At 37.8% G+C, this 20,210-nt stretch overlaps 1 protein-coding gene across 8 annotated transcripts in view; it reads right to left on the reverse strand.

The window, feature by feature from the left end:
- The window catches only part of PLEKHA7 (pleckstrin homology domain containing A7), a 136,679-nt gene that overhangs the window by 106,024 nt on the left and 10,445 nt on the right, over positions 1–20,210 (reverse strand). The window contains exon 1 of one of the 8 annotated variants that reach the window (XM_068148090.1): positions 19,887–19,993. The exons of the other annotated variants lie outside the window; for them this stretch is intronic. The gene's annotated coding sequence lies outside the window, so the exon portion shown is untranslated. Of the gene's footprint in view, positions 1–19,886; positions 19,994–20,210 lie in introns of those variants that run through there. 8 annotated transcript variants of the gene reach the window in all.

Here is a 20,210-nt window from a genome sequence, read left to right on the forward strand (position 1 = left end):
GTTTCTGCATTACAAAGAGGACAATAACACGACTTCAGAGACTCTTATTTTCTTACAATAGAAATTTCAAGCTGTACAAAAATCTTGCCTTTTATCTTACTGAACTTCCACAGTATAGAAACGACAAAGGTTTACAGGCAGTCGTATACTTTTATAAGGTATGAAATTCATTAAGTTAAAAATCTGCATCGATTTCAGCTTGTAAAAAAATGTTATGTATTAAGCCTCTGTCAATTCAGAATAGGTTTGAGATTCAACAGATAAACATGCTTGGAAAGGCTTTTTTTAAAGACTATTATTGCTGTAATTCACTCCTCTCAGACTATGCTGCAAGTGAGGCATTGCTGCAGCTACTACTTCCAGAAGCTCATTGCTGCATGCTGAAAGGTCAATGTTCTCAGATCAGTGGCCGTAACTATCAGAGAATCACAAAACGGTGGGGGTTGGACAGGACTTCTAGAGATCATCTAGTCCAACCCCCCTGCCAAAGTACATTGACCTAGGGCAGGTTGCACAAGGACATATCCAAGTGGGTTTTGAAAGTCTCCAGAAGAGGACACTCCACAATCTCTGGGCAGCCTGCTGCAGTGTGCTGTCACCCTTACAGTAAAGAAGTTTTTCTTCATGTTGAGATGGAACTTCCTGTGTTCCAGCTTGCATCAGAGCTACCAGAATAATCTTAGTGTTTTAAATCCATCCAGTGCAGTATGAAGTAAACCAGATCACTGAGACACCATGTTAGAAAGAAAATATACACAGTTATGCTGGCTGCTCCAAGGAGACAGTACAGTCCTAGAGAAGAAAAGACAGAGAAATAAGAATAAGTGACTACTTCAGTCTCCCACTCAGTTGCAAGTTTTGTTCGCCTACAGCCTTTTAAAAATGCACTGAAGACTGAAAGATCAAGTATTCAGAAGGAAAAAGACAAAAAATAAAAATGCACCTGTTACACCTAAAATAGAAGCTAGAAGAAACACAAATTAAATGTACTTCTAACCTACAAGATGCGGAAGGGATGTATTTGCCCTAGAAGTGTAACTCATAGCACATGTTGCAATACTCCAGCCCATACGACTTGGCAGGTCTCAGGACTTGGTATTCCTGGACAGAGCAAACAAAAATGCTTGCATACAGACCTAACAGCCAAAAGCAGCAGTGAAGGTTTTTTGGCTGTACTTAAGTTTGTCCTCAACTATCTTTTCTCATGTCTTGGCACTTTTATTTCCAGTATGGTGAGGGGGTTGGTTAACACCAATTTTCTCAAATCAGACTCAGATTACACAGAGTGAAAATGTGGACCATATCTTAATTTGAGGGTTTACAGTAAGAGGATTAAAACAAACCAGCAGCATCTATTTTTTTTAAGCAATATACTCACTGCATACCAAACAGACATTTACCACATCAAAGAAAGAGTAGCTCTACAATGAAAGCCCATCTCCTGAACATTTGTGGTTTCTAACAGAATTATTATTCCTCCAGAAACCTCCCATTTTGTTCTCCATACACCCTTACAGAACACCTACTTTCACCACGACAGAAGCAGAACTTCAACACATTTCCTCTGCTAACAGGATTTTTCAAAAGAGCAACAAAGACTGGGAACAGCTGGAGCTTCAGAAGAGGATTGCCTCATTTCTAGCAGCAATAAACCGATCAAGCACAGGAAAAAAACAATGTCTCCATCTAAAAGAAGAGTTACTAGATCTAAACATCACAGCCTAAGATCAAGACTCTGCTGTTTATTACTATAGAACAAGAGTGTAATAATAAGAGTCCTATATGAATGTACAGCTTTTTGCTCCTTTAAGTAATGTTACTTTAATTCAAGAAACATGATGAGGTCAGCTGAGTTATGTGAAAGAACTACCCAGATGCAATTAGAAACCATGCCTTCTACTGCTTTCAGCAAGGCACTTCTTCAAACATATAATGAAATATTCATGGCCATATTGTGGCAGAAGAGCCTACAAACAACTTAAAAGCGGCAAGAGGAGTTGCATGACAGCCTGTCAATTAAATAAGAAAAAAATGAAATCCGATAAAAAGGTGTATTTGGCAAGACAAATTTTCACTCCCACATTACATTTTCCTCTAGTCTTGTCTCTCATTTTTAGAGACTAGAGGAAAGTACTGATTTTTATAGAGACGCAACTAAATAGCATGCAATAAATAGCATGAAGACTTTTTTTTCCCCCCCCAATCAGGAGACAAAAGGTTTAATATATAGGATATAATTACTCAAACACAAATTTAGGTTAAAAAAAAAGTAATTGATGTTTTAAAAAGCAAGAGAATATTCAAATCAGATGCAAAGCATGGCTTCACAACTGGAAGTCTAGAAATACAGAAACAATGCATAATGTATGCCCAAGTGAAAACTGATCAGTAAGCAGGAGGTACCCTGGTATGAGCCACCATTGTAACATGGCAGTGAAGAGAAAAAATTCAATGCCTGGATACATCATGACAGGTATCTCCAGGAGAGACAAGGAAACGCTTTAAGCAGACTTCAACTGTGTTTCAGCAAGACTCTATCAAGAATATCATGTGCCATTCTAGACAATCCAGATGTAGAAAACATCAAATGGGTGCATGTTAAAAGGACTTTCTGCATCTGGGGAAGAGATCAAGACATATCAAGTACTCCGTCATCCACACAATCTAGGGCACATCTCCTTTGTAAAGTTCCTAGCACAAAGCAGAGAAAGTTGAGCTAAAGCAAGTCAAGCTAGCATCTGAACCAGACTGACTGAACACCACAAGACAGCCGAGAGCTCTGGCACATAACACAGACAGGACTATACTGCTTTTGTCTGAAACTTTGACTTGCCTTGTGCTCAACCCACCACACAGTGTAGACATGCATTAACATGAACCTTACTCAACCCTTTATTTTGTAGGGTGGAAGACTGCTTTGTTTAAAAACAAACAAATCAACCAGTAATACACATATCAGAGAAAGCTACCTTCATCAAACAACAGGAATGGCAGGAGACCAACAGATACCCAATTGCCACTAGTTAATACAAGTCAGAACTTTAAAAGAGAGTTCCCAAAATTTATTAATTTCTTACACAACCTAGTAGGTACAGGAAAACAGAAGAGGAGGGGGGAAAAAAAGGCAAGAAAGAAAGAAAACCAAAACAAACATAAAACACCACATCCATATGATAATTTAAATGATGTGAAATGATTAGAAGACATGATTGAGTCAGTATGATTGTGCTTGCAGACACCAGCCTATTGTCTGCAAAACCTGGAAACAGCAATTCATCTATTTACTAGCATTTCATAACACCATTCGTGCAAAGAATTCATGGCTGCTTGTAAATACCAACAAATATTTTGGATTCTACTGTGTGTCTGAAGTTATGAAACTTCTCCAATTGTATAAACACCTACTTGTGAACTTCAAAACTTTAGAATCAAGAATATTCACAAAACTTCTTTGACTTACAGCACACTAGAAGATACTGTTACCGGTTTACCATGCCAAGCTACTACACAAACTAAGATTTAATTCTCCTTTTTGTTTCTTTTTCACTTGTCTCTTAAACTGCCTTTTAAATAAGCAGACAGCAGGAGCTTACAAATATTACTGCAAAGCAGGTCAGCAAATTCTTACAAGTTCCAGTTACATTTTATTACTCTGAAAAAAACCATTAGTTTTCCTATGTCACAAAAGCATTACATTCTGTAATACCTGAAAACTGCTTAGATTATGAAAACAATTACTTTAAATCTACAATAGGTGACTTACACACAAAGCTCTAATTGGGTAATGCATGTTTCTTGGCTCAAGGGAGTTCAACATCTGTCCAGCTGGATGTCTGAGACAAGCACTGATGTCTTCCTCAGCTAGGATATAACCTTTTTTTCTTCTTTTAATTAACATACATGGGGTTATCTAGTGAAAACTGACCAAGTACTAATCATCTTCCATCTGTGGTCTCGTCAATCCAGCAAAGGAATCTGACCTGAATTCCTGCCTCCATCAATCTGGTTCTAGCAACAGTTTTGGAAACGCCTCCTTTCTCCTGACCAAACTGATGAATAATAAGAGCATCAGAAGCTGGGTATTTTCTTCTTGCTGGCAAAGTAGGTCCTCAACTATCACACATAATTTCATCAATTCTTATGATACAATCCTAAACTCATAGTATCAGAATCTCAGCTTTCTCTGGAATTGTTAGATTATCCCAAAATATAAATCCTGTTTTGTTGCAGTTCAACCCATAAAGCCAGGATAACTGACCTGCTTAAAGAAGGATGTTAAAAGATTCAAATGATCAAACTCCATTTCACAGAAAGGAAGAAATTCCTGGTTTATCCATAAAAGGACAATTAGCAACACCCAAAACTTGTCACAACCTCATCTGAGGAAGGCCTTGGTATACAAACTTCGCCCTTTCCCAGTGAAGGATCAGAAAGACACAGAAAAGCCTAGACTGGAAGGGTCTTCAGGCAATCATCTGGTCCAATCTTCTACTTAAAGCAGAGCCTTAGATTAGACAACAGTCATTCAAACTGAGCTCTGAATATTCCATCAAGGGAGATTACACCCCTCATCAAGGAAACCTTCTCCAATGTTTAATTGTTCTCACAATGAAGAATCATCTTTCCTGGCTGATCAGAGATGATGGTGAAGGCTTGTGAACACTATACATGGATGATGAAGTAGTGCTCGTACAAGCCCCTCCAAGCCCCAAAGCACCTGTGCGCAATCCAGGACATGCACAGGTTTTCCCTGTGCATTTGTTGAAAGTGTGAGGAAAAGAGGATAGATTAACTAATACCTGTGCTAAGAAACAAATACTATGTTAAATGAAACATTAATACATTCTTAATCAATCCAAGATAAGTACCAGCCTTGCCCTTAGAACAACTGACAAGAATAATCACACTTGAATATATTTGGCTGAGAGGCAGTCTCTCACTAGTACTTCCAGAGTAACATAAAGTGGCATTAGTCAGGGAGACACACATTGGGGCAGCCTTGCCTTTAATTCAACTAAAAGGTTTTGGCAGGCAGTTAAGACCTGCCATTTGCAAACAGAGGTGATATTTTGCATATTTTTAAGACTCCAGCTCCTGCAGTCATGCAATGACTTAAGAATGCCTGCTTTCATTTTATAAAGATGTTCCTAATATTCCTAGTTTAAGAGAGAAAAAATAACTGCTGAAGAGGCTCAGGAAACAGATATAAATAGGTGGCTAAAAATAAAGAGGAAGAGTCTAGTAAATCTAGAAATCATTAAAGCAATTCTACACTACAAGTATAGAAAAAGGGCACTGCACTGTAGTCCAGAGATAAACTATAATGTGGCCCACAAACACTGTTTTTAAAATCCTCTTTCTTGACATTTCACTGAAATTTCATAACTCTTAAACCCAAATCATTTCCTTTCTTCTTTTAACTTCCTTCAAACAAACTTTCAAATTTTGACCTCATAGACACTGTAAATCAAAAGTAATTTAAATAAAGTTAGAAAAAGTGCCATTTTTCGGCTTCACTGTTTCTCAGCTGCCCCATCTACCACCCATTTCCATTTCTCTAATTTACTATGTAATTCCCTAAAATAAGCAAGCCATCTGAAATGTAGACATCAGCAGTGTAAAAAGCTTCCATTCAGGCAGTTTCATTAAACAAGCAAAGGCTATCTAGTGATTTTCTCACAAATCTGTTGCAGTCCTTCACAATGAAGATCAAAACACACATGCCAAACCAATCAGTTGAGTCAAACACAGTAAAGTTTTTAAGAACAATTAGAGCAAGACAATCACAGATGCCTGCATCAGCATTTCTCTCTACCATCCTTTGACTGCATACACACACCAAAAACTATCTAAGCCAAGCATTCATCTTCTTTATTTCTCAAATTATAAGTTCCATACCTGTCCCATATTATATAAGGACACAGAGATAATATAGGAGCACTTCATGCTCTACTGCAGTTAAACTCAGTTGCCTTTAAGGCTGCTGAATTTACCATACTTTCTATTCTTCAGAACACAGAACCAACCAGAGCAAAAGACAACCAAAAGCCATGTTAAAACCTTCTAAATTTACTACAAGACAGTTTTAAACAACACTAGACTGGAGGGCAAAGCTGCTGTCTGGAGGGTTCTTGACAGGCTGGAGAAATATGCTGACAGAAATCTCATGACATACAGCAAAGACAGATGCGAGCTCATGTGCTTGGGATGGAATAAGCCCATACAGCAATAAAGGCTGGAAGCCAACTGGCTAGAAAACAGCCTTGTAAAAAGGGAATACCTATGGCTCCAGGTGAAGAAGCTGAGCACAATTTCTTTATTACACATTTTTCACATAGATCTCAACCTTTCCTCTACAACAGGCAAACAGCAAAGACTGAATCCACACCAAGAGATTATTACACAACTTCAAGTTTTCTAGAACATGGAGCATCAGCAAAGCAGAAGAAAGGACCAGATAGCCCTTGTCTCAGAACCATGGACTAATGCATCAAAATTAATTGGTTCACTAATAAAGATTGACATGCTCTTGCAGAAAAGCACAGGCTGACAAACAATTACAAAAGCCAAAACACACTTTGCTGACTAGAAGTTCCTTATGCCTATCACCTGGAAAGAGATTTGACAAAAAAACAGTTTCAAACAAGGTTCAGCTTCTGTGATTTCCAGAGAGACGCTCCTCATACAGAGTTTGTCTGGTACTTTGGCCACACTTCCATTTTTGTCAAGAAACTGAGTGTTCCTTTTCAGAATAAAGATGAAGGTTTAACAAAGATAGAAATGTATAAGTAAAATTACACTGCCGATGCTCATTGCCTGAGAGATGTGCCAATATTGGTCTCTTTGATGTATGAAGATTTGCATTGTTACTTCTACTTTTATCGCCTTAAACCGGTATTCTTTAAGACAATTTTAAACATATTTTTTTATACTGTCACTGACTGCCATTTCTGGAGATTTTCAATTTCATTATCTCATTTGCCTCTGTTATTTTATTACACTCTTTCTGAACTTTTTTTTTTTTTTGCAATACTGAAAATCCTAGCCCCTCATCAAAACAGAGACACAGTAATTGCCATCTTGCATTAATTACAATCTGATGTTTCCAGTGAGAGAGAAATACAGAGAATAAAGGGTGGGACAGACAGATGTTTAGGAACATCTGAAGACAAACAGTTACTGTTACAAACTCTGCCCCTCCTAAACCCACATATATAGACACAACTTATCAAATACAACCCTCAAGGCTAACAAATATTTTGGTAACCTTTGTTATAAAACAACAGCAACAACAAAAAACCCACAACCCAAACAAAAACAACAAAAAAACCCACCACCAACACCAAATCAACCAAAACAACTCACAATTTCTATGCCCTTTGCTGGATTTCATTAAGAAATAAAAGTAAGACAACATTCAAATTCACAACCTCAAGTGAAAAATATGAGTGTGGCTTGCCATCTATGGAAACTATTTTTCAGCTAGTCAATAGCACAAAGATCAATAAATCCAGTAACAGGCTTCCTTCCTAAACCCTTGCAAATAACCCCAGATTAGCATAAAAAGCAGACAGCAGAAGACTGCAGATTAGCTGCAGCTTTCAACATAAAAATGAGAACAATAAACAATTTATCTTACTTATTCAAATAAATCACTTCAATTTGCTCACTAGGAACTCTATATGGTAAGGCAATCCTTCTGCTTCCTGGGATACATGGAAGCTTGCCTCCTGTAATTTGGTTTAAACCACAAACACTTGCAGAACGCTCTCCAGAAGCACAATGCCATTCTCTACCTTGACAATAAACGTCCTCTGCTGAACTGTAGGAGAGGCATGCCATCCAGCAGGAAGGACTCCCATTGCACATGGCCTTACAATGACGCTGGTCTTTCTCAAAGTTGTAAAGCAACACATTTTGTTAAATGTCATACCAAGTGCATTCCATGAGATGGAATGTACGTGGTGTCCCTACAGAAACCACATCCTCCCACCACAGCTCTGGATTTGAATGTCCCTTTGTACTTCTTGTTTGGAAAAGGGGATAAAAATACCCATTTTTGTACAAAAGTAACTCTCCATGCACCAGAACAATGGCTTGGTATTTTGGAAAGTTCTTGAAAAGAAAATTTACTCAGTTTCCCAATCTCAAAGGGTAGAAAAACAACGCAAGTGCAAAGCGCTCCCCCGGAAAGTCCAAGTAGTTTAAATACATATCAGAACACATCAGTGGTCTAGCCTGCATGTCTGCGTATCCTTATATAATATTCAGGCTCCAGAAGACATCTGTAATCTGCCCAACTTTTAAAACAAAAGCTTCATGTTCTTAACCAATATAACTTAAACACTGACATAACTTAGAAAACTGTTAAGTTTTCCTTTGTCAGTCAAAGATGTTTCGGCATAGCAACTGCATTTCAAAGTTCAAATGAAATCCAAGGTAAACTTTCACAGGTAAAACTGTTCAATTTTAATTATACATTGCTTTTATTTAACTGGAGCTATTTTAGCTCTGGTCTGTCCTGTGTCACATGAAAAGTAAAGGTTAGGTAAAGCTATTTAAGAAAATGAATTTAAAAAAAAAAAATAAATAAAGGTAAAATAAAATTAATTACTTCAGATGGGAAGTGTACAAATCAAAGTCTTTAAAGGACAATTGCCAAATCTCAAGGAATGCTTAGACCCTTGAGCAGTCTAAATCTCTAAGATGTGCTACACTTCAGTCTCACTGCCATGCAGTTCCACTGAATCTGTAATTTTCTAAGATCCCACAGCTACTGAAAGAACAGTTCCACCTCCTGCTTTCCCAATGCATCCTCCACACCAGCACCAGTGCTTGTGCAGCCATGCAGCAAAGCAAAGGGCAAATTACTCAGCTGAAACCAGTCTCCTATAGGGAGTGTTTTTCAGATAGACTAAAGAAGTGAGGAGGAGCAGTACACTACTAAATAAGTATTCCAGGACTGGTCAGGAAAGGCCTGTAAGGGAAAAATAGAGGGGTAATGTTAGCATCTCTTTCACTGACAGCTCATTTTTAGATTAATTTAAGCCACTCTGGAAAGCTATTAGCTAGCCAACTTGTGTTCTTCTCATCCACAGCAATCAGGATAGAACTTCACACCTTTTTCTTCTAATGAAATTGAAGAAATTGGATCAATTCTCCTCTAATTCAATTATGCAGTAATCCAAAATTCGCAAAAATCATCAAGCTTCAGATTGCACCTTTAACGACCTAGAAAGCACATAATTTGCTTTTCTTGTCCTTTGTTTATGCAGAAACACTCAAACTGGCACATGGTAATTCCTTTGACTCCTCCACTCCCACACCCTGGTCATAAGTAGCCCACTGTCCATTGGCAACAATTACTTCAACCAAGAACATAATACCCACTAGTAAAAACAGTAACCTCAGAAGAAAATTCCTTCTATGGTTTAAGAAGCAATAAACATTTCAGGGCACCATTTAAAACTTCTCACAATACATGACATATGCCTATGATGGGGTGAGGGGAGTGAACTTGGGAAATGGTAACAAACAGAAGCACAAAAGCACAAACAAGGTCAGCTGCTTTCAAAAGTCTTGGTTCTTCTCATATTTTATAGCCTTAAAAAGGTATACAAAAATATCTATGGAAGTAAAGGGGAAAATTAAGAAGCTGTTTTTAATAATGTAACTTCCACTGCAGGTACTGCCATAGTCTTAATGCTTTATTCATGGATTTTCTGACTTGACTCACACTAGTTCTTTTTCTTTCCCATAGTTACTCCTGCTGACAGTATTTTGTTAGCTGTTTGGAATTTGAAACCTCACAACAGCCATTGTCACAAATGAGAAGCAAAACTAGGGACATGGAAAAACAGCAAGATACCTGAATCTGTTCATACTATTTAGAATCAAAACTCCTTACCTGAAACAGCTATACAGGCAAGGGATTTTTCTAGTCCTGCACCAAAAGATGTACCATCAACCAGGTACTGGCTGCATAGTAAGTTGGTAGAAAGCAGCTGCTTTACTTGCAGTATCTTTAAACATCAATAGCTGAGCTAGTAATACTAAGAACATGTTTTTAGCATTCTTGGTAAAGACATCTCTAGAAACTACCCACAGTAAAACTGCAGAGCTTGCCTAAAACACAACCTTAGTGAAGAAAATTGCATAAGGAACACAAGATGCTAAAAGGCAAACCCAAAATTGTATTTCTACTAAAGCAACATAGGAAGCACAGTTAAAACTGATCCTGCTTGATTATTCATGAACACTGCTTCTCAAAGCATTTAAGGCATTTAAATTACTTAAGACACCTGTATTTATGAACTTTAGTGTAAAAAGATGTCTCTAAATGCAAAACTTGGGAATGGACAGAGAAAAAATTTAATTTGGGACTAATCATCTCAACTGGGATTCTTTTAATATAACTATTATCTGGCTTTATAAATATGTACATATGCATCCTTGTAGTTACAGACATTTTATATAATTTTCTTCTATTTATTCTGACTGTACTGAAAAGACTTATAAGCTAAAATTCTAATTAAGTAATTTATTAAATCAATAGCTACTGTTCTTCAGCCAAGAGCAGCATACTGTTGAATACCCTCAAATCACAAAGTATTTATTCCAATACACATAGAGCTACACAACATTCACTGAATACTTGGAAGCAGCCTCATAAAATGTGCATATATAGTAACAAAAAAATTAAACATGTATGTACATACACACACATATATATCAAATGCTGTTTGGGAAGTGCTATGGCTGCATATTTTGCAACGTAAACTGTGCTGGAGAAGAGGTTTATAGAAGTAGGAATACAAAGATAGTGAAGAGAATAAATTTAGGTCAGAGCTTTCATGATAGATGTTAGTAGAAACATCCAAGAATATAAAAGAAGTGGACACCATTAGAACTAATCTATACCAAATCTGAAGACTCATTTAAATGGTTGCATTGGTGTCACAACAAAGCCTACCCAAGAAGCATTCACTCATTTTCCAAGGCAGGACTGCAGCTTGTGCTAGATCAGCAGGCTGTGTATCAGTCATGTATAGCAGGACTCCAGCTTGGAAAAGATTTTTGAAAGGAAGGCTTTACACACTGTGTAAGTTACAAATACACATGGAGGGAGTACAGTAAATTATAATTTGACTATTTGATTGTTTCTTTAACAAAGTCACCTAGAATATTTAAAGGAGTTGGATCAAGCCTCAAAGTTTGAAAGGAGAAAAAAAAAATAAAAGAAATAAATAAAATCAGTTACCACACTAAAGGAAAAGACAACTAAACTAGTTTGGAATGACACTGTTTAATACATTATTAATTAAAAAATCTGGGAGTGAGAGGGAAAAGAGAGATCTGAAGGTAGTGAAAGAAGAGAAAATAATAAAATAATAAAAAAACCCACACACACACCCCTAGAAACACCCACCACCACAACAACCAACCAGCCAAGAAATAGAGATTACCAAATCCTCTGCCTGATAAATGCACCCTACCCTACATACCTCCCACTTTCCGTTCATTTTTCCAACAGAAGGTTGGATACAAACATGTAACAAGCATGACTATAAACTGTCCAAAGCTTAGCAGACGTAGAAAAATTTTGCTTTCAAGATAGTTTCCTAAATACCTTTCTGTCCTTTATTCCACTGCCTGTAGACCTTGACAAAAATCCAGAAACCTACTGGTAACCACAAGCTTTGCTACGATTTCCACATAGTCTGAAAGTTTGGCTGTGTTCAAGCAGGGTATTTTCTATACAGAGAGAAGTTGTTTCCTTTATAAAAATAACCTGGTTTAAAATGCAGCACTCTGACAGCCAAGATTTCCCACTCTTAATATATTCTCTGGCATGCTTGAGAAAAAGCTGAACTGCAGGAGAAATGCATGTCAAGAATGTAAGTAGATACAAAATTAAATCTGTAGCAAGCCTGGGTTTTATGAGAGTGTAACTACATTAATTTTCAAGACATTTAGTTTTTTTTGGTAGACTCATTTGAGTGACCCATTAATTAGCATTCCTCATTTTCCATCCATTAAAATTTCACTTTTGAATACGTCTCACAACCATCAGCACATTCAGTTTACTTGAAAGGCTGTTGTTAAAAGCTCATACAAAAGGAAAAGGCAGCAACAGATATTTTGGGTTTAGCTCAGAAAATGAAAAAAAAAGTCAAAGCATGAGATTTCAAGGCAAGATGACATAATAAAGCCTTTATTATCATTCAGCAGATCATCTAAGTATGCTAATTTCTTAGCATGCAAGTAAACATTTGGCTCTTCAATATTTTTCTCTATTTCCCATTCAATGTTTGCCTCCTACCTTTACATGTATTTGCTAACACCCACTCTTTACATGTAATTTGGACAGAAACCCTTCACATGGACGATGCACATTCTGGCAACACAACAGAAACAAGAAGGACCCACTGGAGGGAAGGTGGCGGGATCTCAAGACTGCAATCTGAAATTCAGTACCTTGGTTGCAGGCAAGGTATGAGGTTCTCAAACTGTCACCTTTGACTTTTATCTGAAGAGATGAGCAGTCCAACAATGATTTTAGGAGAGCAACAGGCACATCCATAGCTACAGAAGTAACAGGAAGAAAAGCTACAAAACTCCCTACTACTTTACACTGCACCACTTCCCTGTGTTTCCTTCTATGCCAAGTCTCAGTCAATACTGACTTACTGATGCCTTTCCCATCTATGCTAGATTCTCAGCTTGCTTATCCTGGAGGGCTCCTTCATGTTGGCCAGTGAGGTCCAACAAATCAGACCACTGTTTACACATTCCTACATTTTTTTCCGCCTGGCTGCTGAACACAGACTCTCTGCTACTTTTTTCAGCTGATTACAACTCAGATAACTGAATGGAATTTATGAGGCACACATAATGAGAGTTAATTATATTCACATGATGCAACTGAATTTATGGTCACACAAAATCCCACCTACTGTAACAATTATACAGACGTAGCAAATCCCTGCACACAAAGCACTAAGTACACTGCAATGACATTAAAAGAGGTGCACATGAGGACTACTCTAAGATAAACTGATCTATACCACGTCAAGATGACTTACCCAAATCCTCTACATAAAACTAAATGCACACAGCCAACATACAGTCTTTCCAAAAAGTTTTAGACATGGATCTGATTACCTAAGAAATATACATGGTTATTATTTTCTTCAGAAATAAGAAAATATTTAGTGCTCTTTAAGAGTAGTTTAGCTATTTCCATTTGATCTTTTTGAGTATAGAGAGAAGCCCAACTCCCATAAGATTGAAAATTATGAACACAGAATCTACCATCTCATTTCATTATTTAGCTTAAAAACAGCCTAAACAAATGCCTCAAAAATGGATGACACAAGTCTGAACACTAATTCCTAAAGAACTTTCATTTTCTAAAAAGGTACTCTCATCATCAAATAACATTTATATTCATTAACCAATCTGGACATCATCCGTTACATTTCAATATTCCCCCTCCTGTGATAAGCATAAGGCAACCAGGCCACTAAATAAATGCAACTGCCCCCCTCTCTGAACAGTGGATATAGATAGCATATAGACAGTACAGAAACCTTATTTTGTGCCAAATATAATAAGTAATATGGAGAGAAAGTAGAAAAAAATGAATATAAATACATGTGGTAAATAATAGGGAAAACAACTTTCATTGGTTTAAACAATTGCTTTGTTGCCTTATTTATAAAATATTTGTAGTAGAGACTTTATAAATAAGCACAGCTTTGATGTATACCGTGTTCTTAATTGTTCTGGTTTTGTTACCTTAAGTGTGGAAATTGCAAACCATTCATATATTCAAGGAATGCATGCAAAGGTATTTAGTGGCAGTCAAGTGGATATTTTCTAGAGGTTAAATAAAACCATCCTCCATTTCTTCCTCCTTTTTGAACTCCTGGAATGTTCCACATAGAGGACCTTCCAAAAGCGCAGTGCCTACGGTGAGGTACTTTACTCTCCACCCCAGATAATTTTGTCTGCAGCAGAATGACAGCACATGACACATTCAAAAGCACTACAAGTAAGAACGTGTGCATCGTGGCCAAATTAACATTCCCAGGATTTGGCCCTGGCTTTAAACCACAAAGCAGACATGCTCTAGTTGTGTCCTGTAATGCTACAGTGTTTCACAGAATAACACACTATCATAAAATCACAATGGTTGGAGAAGACCTCTAAGATCATCAATTCCAACCATTATCTAACTCTGCTGTATTCCTTGGTGTGGTAGTGATCTAGTAATCACATAAGTGCAGACAATTTCTTGAACAGCTTGTCTCCAAACATTGTATGTTTAGGGACAGTCATCCACATTCCATACACGTCTTTCCATTAATTCCTTTCTGCTCCTGTTATGAAATGCAAAACGTAGAAATTTCTAAGGGCAGGACAAACACACCAGTCACTGTTCTAATAGTTCAAAAACATAAAAAGCAGGTATAATTCAAACACATTTCAAACTTGATTTTCTAACAAAGTTTTATTGTGAAAAATATCCAGATTGTAAATACAATCTGTTCAATAATCAATCATCTTAACTGAAGATACTCATTTCCAAAGCCATTCTGGAGGCACCTGAAGTTAAAAATCATCACTTGCAAAGTGCATTTCCATTACAAGTGAACAACAGCAATCACTGTCTTATGGGGATAAGGCTGACTATGAATACTGTACGCTGTAACAGGCCCTTCATTGTGCTATCCAAGAGCTTTACCAATTTGAAGTAATAAAGAAGTTTTAATCAAATTTTCCTGGAATCTACTGCTTGATTTATTGGATAGGTCTCCACTGGAAATAGTTACTGTGCTAACTGCATCTTTGTAAAACCTTACCATCTGAAACACAACTTCTGCCAAGACATTTAATGTCTTATTTTCCACAAATCCAGCATGGTTCCTTCCTCACATGTATGGATACAGGTTCTTGAGCTTTACACTAATGCAAATGTTAAGTTCTGTCATTTCTACATGTGCATGTGTGGGAAGAGGGAGGGTATGTTTGTTTTTAAATACAGCTAGCACAGCTTGTCATACTTCCCAGAATCTAGATTTAGAACAGAAGGGGGTTTGAAAAGTGTTTTATTGGCGGCATGAATTCCAAGTCATGTATGTATCTGCGGGCAAGAACATCTGTTGCATAGGTGTATATATTTGGAATTCTACCAGCAGTTTAAGACCAATTTACAGGAGAATTTATAGAGGAAAACAACAGAGATTCCATAAGTAATCCAAGCCAAGCCTCAATTAAGACTTTCAAAACAATAATTACTTGGTGCCAATTATGACAGTACTTCTTATATGAACACACTTTAAGAATCCAAGAAGGTCTGGCCAAAGACTGCAAATACTTGGCCTTTATTCATTCAACAGAGTCTCTTGACAAGTAGGCCTAAACCCCAACCTCCAACAGCTTTTTACATTTCTGTTTGTCGCCCCTAACACTGAACAGAAAGGAGCTTTAGTTTGGACCTAGTTATTTTTGCATTTCTATGCAAGAACAACCTAAAAAGGTTTAAGAATTAGAAACAGGTTAAATGTTTTTAATTGCCACCCTAGTGTTAAATTCTTTCTAAACCACTATTCCTTAAAGGTAAACGCAGCAGTTACCAGCACATGCACTTTCTCATTGCAAAAAGATTAAAATTCTGTAAGAGCCTCAAAACAAAGTTGTTAGAAGACACAAGAGCACTGCAGAATCCAGTTTAGAACACGGTACGTTAAGGGTATCCTTTCTGTCAGCATGTACTCTGTTTGCTTGTTCCACTTTCAAAGCATGTGCATTACAAGTGCTTCCACAAACTTGTTATTTTTTAAAAGCAAATAACCTAGATTTTTCTTCTAAAGAAAAGAAAAACCACTACAAATCAAGCAATGAAGTAATACGAGCACTGGCAAGCAAGTGACAAAAACAGGCCCACCATATACAAAAGCACATAGGTGTAATGAAAAGCACACAAAAAGTACCCCACAGAAAACTACATCAGCACATAATTAACGCTTTTCATAATGAACCATGCCAAATCAAACAGAACAGTATTATTAAAAATAACTATCCCCATCACTTAACTGATGTACAAAAATTATGGGTGTCACCACACCCCTTCAGATGAGTATTCAGATGGCTTTAACCATTCTTTAAATAATCATGCAGACATGCTGCAGAACCAAATGACTGACAGACAGTTGTATGTTTTCCTGATGTAGAGCATATTACCAACTTCTAAACACACAATTTCAGTACAATTTTGATTTATGAATTAGAATATTTTAGCATGTTAACATAAGTGAAAAGTGAGATAAATAAAACCAAAGGCATTTCTGTAACCTGAATTACGGACAGAGACCTGATACACAGGTTGATTATTACAGAAATAAATTATAATTGTAAATGTTAATTTGGTGGAGAAAAAAAAAAAGAGATCACATTAAAACAATGTAGCCAAATTCTGATGCAAACAGAATTTGTATGAGAAATTCCCAATTCTCAATGTTATTTTTCTAGTATTTGCTGATGGCTTAATCCTAAAATTGTCCCACTAACCTGAGAGCATGAGCAACCATTTGCAAGGCTTAAACTGCCACATGCTAAACAAACTAGCTAAATCCTACCACAGTTCTGTTGTGTTCAGTGAGATCGGAAAGCCCCTGAAGATTAGTTAAACTGGCATAACAAACTGAACCTGCCAGAACAATTCACTTGGCTTATATGCTGTTCCTTGCGGCCATATGAGGAATTCTCAAAAACAGATGTATTTCAACTTGGACAAACTCTTCTGGCACTCCACTCTCTTTATGAGTACAGAGCCCCCTTAGCACATGACAGCTTAGGAATCAATACAAACAACAGAAGCGCATGAAGCATCACCTCACCTGAGCAAAGCACAGGCTGGAGGACGCCTCTGTGTTGTTAGGAGGATATACACTCACAGGGAACAGGCACATGCATGTCCCGGCACAAGATGAAGCAATCTCCTGCTGACATCCTCCTGCACATGGAGGAAGCAACAGCCATAGATCTTCCAGGGCATAGAGACGGAAAACTGTGGCTCGTCCCACTCCAAAGGGTGGGTATCTCCAAATTGAATGGCAAGGCAAAACTACCATGCACTTTTTTTCTCTCACTGATCTTCAGTGATAAAATGCAAGCTCTATAAATGTTAGCATTACAGTAGCTTGCGTTACTTTACTCATCTTTTGTTCTACATAAGTAGAACAAAAGTATATGCTGTTCTCATGATCAGTCCTCCACATTGAACCACAATATTTGAAATTACTGGTCCTAAAAGGAAAACAGTTCCAGCATATTCAATGCCCATCTGAATTCCTAGTAATCAATACTAGGCAGAATGTTCTTCACCAGCACAAAATTCTGAATATAACACAATTCCACTTTGAATTCTCAGGCTTTATGCAGGTACAAAAAAAATCATTCAACAATTCCATGTTAACTAGCCAAACAAAGATCTCAAATTGTTCTTTCTTAGTTCCAAAACTAAGGAACTTGTAGAACAGATGTAGCGTTTCGATTGGTTTTCAACATTCATTCATCTAAATAGAGACATTTTAAAGTATATTTATTCCTTAATAGTTGCAGAGTTGGCACCAAAAATGCCCTCTTGCGGCAGAGCCTGCCCACAGTTCTCTCAAGTTTAAAACAAGAATGCATTAGGGATTATTTTTAAACTGAGACAGGAAAGCATATAATAAGGTAAACTAAAACAAGAGACAATGTTCAGAGTTTTAGTGAATGCTTGTGTGTGGTTCTTTCAGTTTCCTGATTATTTTAAGTAGTGAGAATATCTGGCCCCTCCTGTGAATCTAAGCATAATCAAATTCCTGAAGAAAGCTGTTCTGGGATCAGAGCACTGTCACTTCGGCGGATTCCTGAGAGGTGTGTATCTTTGTGCCATTTGATATCTTTTATTAAAGAATATGTCTAACAATTTCACTGGAAAAGTATCCATGCACTTCAACATCTCCAACAATAGGCAACGACTTGCAAGGCTGCCTCCCTCTCATCCCCACAGACAACTAATTCTCCGAGGTGTACCACTGAGCAGCAGAGGAACAATCAACAGACAGCTACAATCAACACACAGACACCCAGCACATTGGTTCTCCCTCGTAGTGTGCAAAGGTAGCACACTACACGTTTCTGTTCCTAGAAAAGTGATTATGATGGCTTTGATGCCCTTTTTAGAAAGAGGCACCTTTCACATAGGTTTTATTTTTGCTGCTTTTTAACTCATAGTCTACCAAAATTACATTAACATAGCAGCTCATTCACGAGCAAACTAATAAAGCACTAAGAAAACCTTTTAACTGAAGCCAGATCTCAACACCCACCGAAAGGCTGATGCCCGACCACTGGAGCAGTCTCTCATCTTGCATCTACACTATCCCCAGTTAAGAGCACATTCCTTAACAGATCATCTCCCAGCCGATGGCGATCAGGGCTGCTCGGCAGCCTGCCAGATTATTCATGAGGACAGCCACTAACAGCTTGCTTTCCTGGTCCTGCCCCCGTGTAAACAGTCTGCTGTGAAAGGTGTTACTCTGTTTTTTCAAAACACAGCTCGAGTCGGAAGCAATTGTTTGTAAGCACGGGAATGTCATATTTCAGCTGCCAGTTCATCTGCAACAGCCCAGAGCATGATCGTATTTCACTAATGGGTGCTCATGACAAGCAGTGGGAGCGATCTGGCCATGGCACACAGCACTGAGCATCCAAACTGGCGAGCGAGCAGGTGAGTTTTGAAGTGTCAAGGCTGAGAGAAGAAGAAAAAAACACAAAAAAAACTAACCACATTTTGGTCAAACAGGAAAGTACTCAACCAGTATTTTCACCTCAGTGCAATAATCAAAAACACGATGAAAACTCACACGGTACTTTCACAACCCATTGAAAACCCTCCAACAAGCCTTAAAAAATAACATCTTCATTATTCGAGTATCTGAAACTTTTTTTTCAGCCAGAAACCATCCATGTTTGGTATTTTCAAAGTTTTCAATTCAGGCTCTGAGAACACATTTTAAATACTTGTTATAAAAACGGTACCTTTCAAAATAATAATTTATGCCTTAGTGATATTGCTGTCATTTCACCTGCAAGAGCACAGATGTAAGCTTTAAAAAAAAACCACAAACAAACCAACATAAAACAAATAAAACAAAAGAAATACTTTGCACAAGTGTCATTGAGCTCTTTCTCAAGCCCTGGTTTGCAGGCAGCTGAGCTGCAAGCCTCCCTGCAGGGTCAGATGCACACTCTGTGGGCCTACCTGTATCCCTGTATTTCTGTAGCAGTTTGGGGCCCCCAGTTGACACCATTTAATGCAGTGGTCACAGAAAGGCACACATGGCTGGCACTGAACATACAAGCATATTCCCTGGGACAAAGCCTTGATTTGAGATATTTTGATCATTTTCTTCATGCACTATTTCCACTGAAGATTCTCAAAGAGAATCAGGAGTCACAAAGCTGCATTCTTACAGGTCTAACAGCCCTTTTCTTTCTAAATAAACCCAAGTTTTTCATCCCTTTTGAAACCAATAAATCAATAAATCTTTTCAGAATTATCCTAGCTTCTGTCCATTTTCTACATCCTGGTCTTGCTACTTAGAACTTAATTATCAGAAACTGAGTAAAACCAAGTCATTAGAAGATCTACAAAACCAGTTAACTGGTCAAGATCCCAACCCACCAAAGCTGCAGCCTTTCATACAGTTGTATGTTGTTCTCCACTGCCTGCAGAACATAAGAAAAACAAGACTGTGTATGCATGCCCATATAAAAGGAGAAGCATGGGTTGGGGAAGAAAAGAAAAAGAAGTCAACACACTTCCTTATTACCTGAGAATAGTGATGAAGCCACACCTAAGGCTGGTAGAGAGAAGACTTCAATCAGTAGTATGCAGCCTTGAGAGGCTTCCTTTTTAACCAGCCTTCCTCTGGTGTATCATAATAAAAATTCCTCCCCTGTAATTCAGCCTAGACCACTAACCTGTGCTGTCCCAGGATGTCTGCAGCTCTCTCTGCCTCTCTGTCTTCTGATTCCGGGAGGAAATTCTCAATCTCTGTACCCACCCATCTTGACTCAGCAAGTCTCCTCTTCAGAGCACTAGCCTACCTACTCGGGCAGAGAACACCATTTCCCAACCCCTACAGGAAGTAACT

This window comes from Melanerpes formicivorus, unplaced genomic scaffold (genome assembly GCF_026170545.1).
Source record: "Melanerpes formicivorus ecotype bairdi unplaced genomic scaffold, bMelFor1.0.p_v2 SCAF_16, whole genome shotgun sequence".
Taxonomy (NCBI): Eukaryota; Metazoa; Chordata; class Aves; order Piciformes; family Picidae; genus Melanerpes; species Melanerpes formicivorus.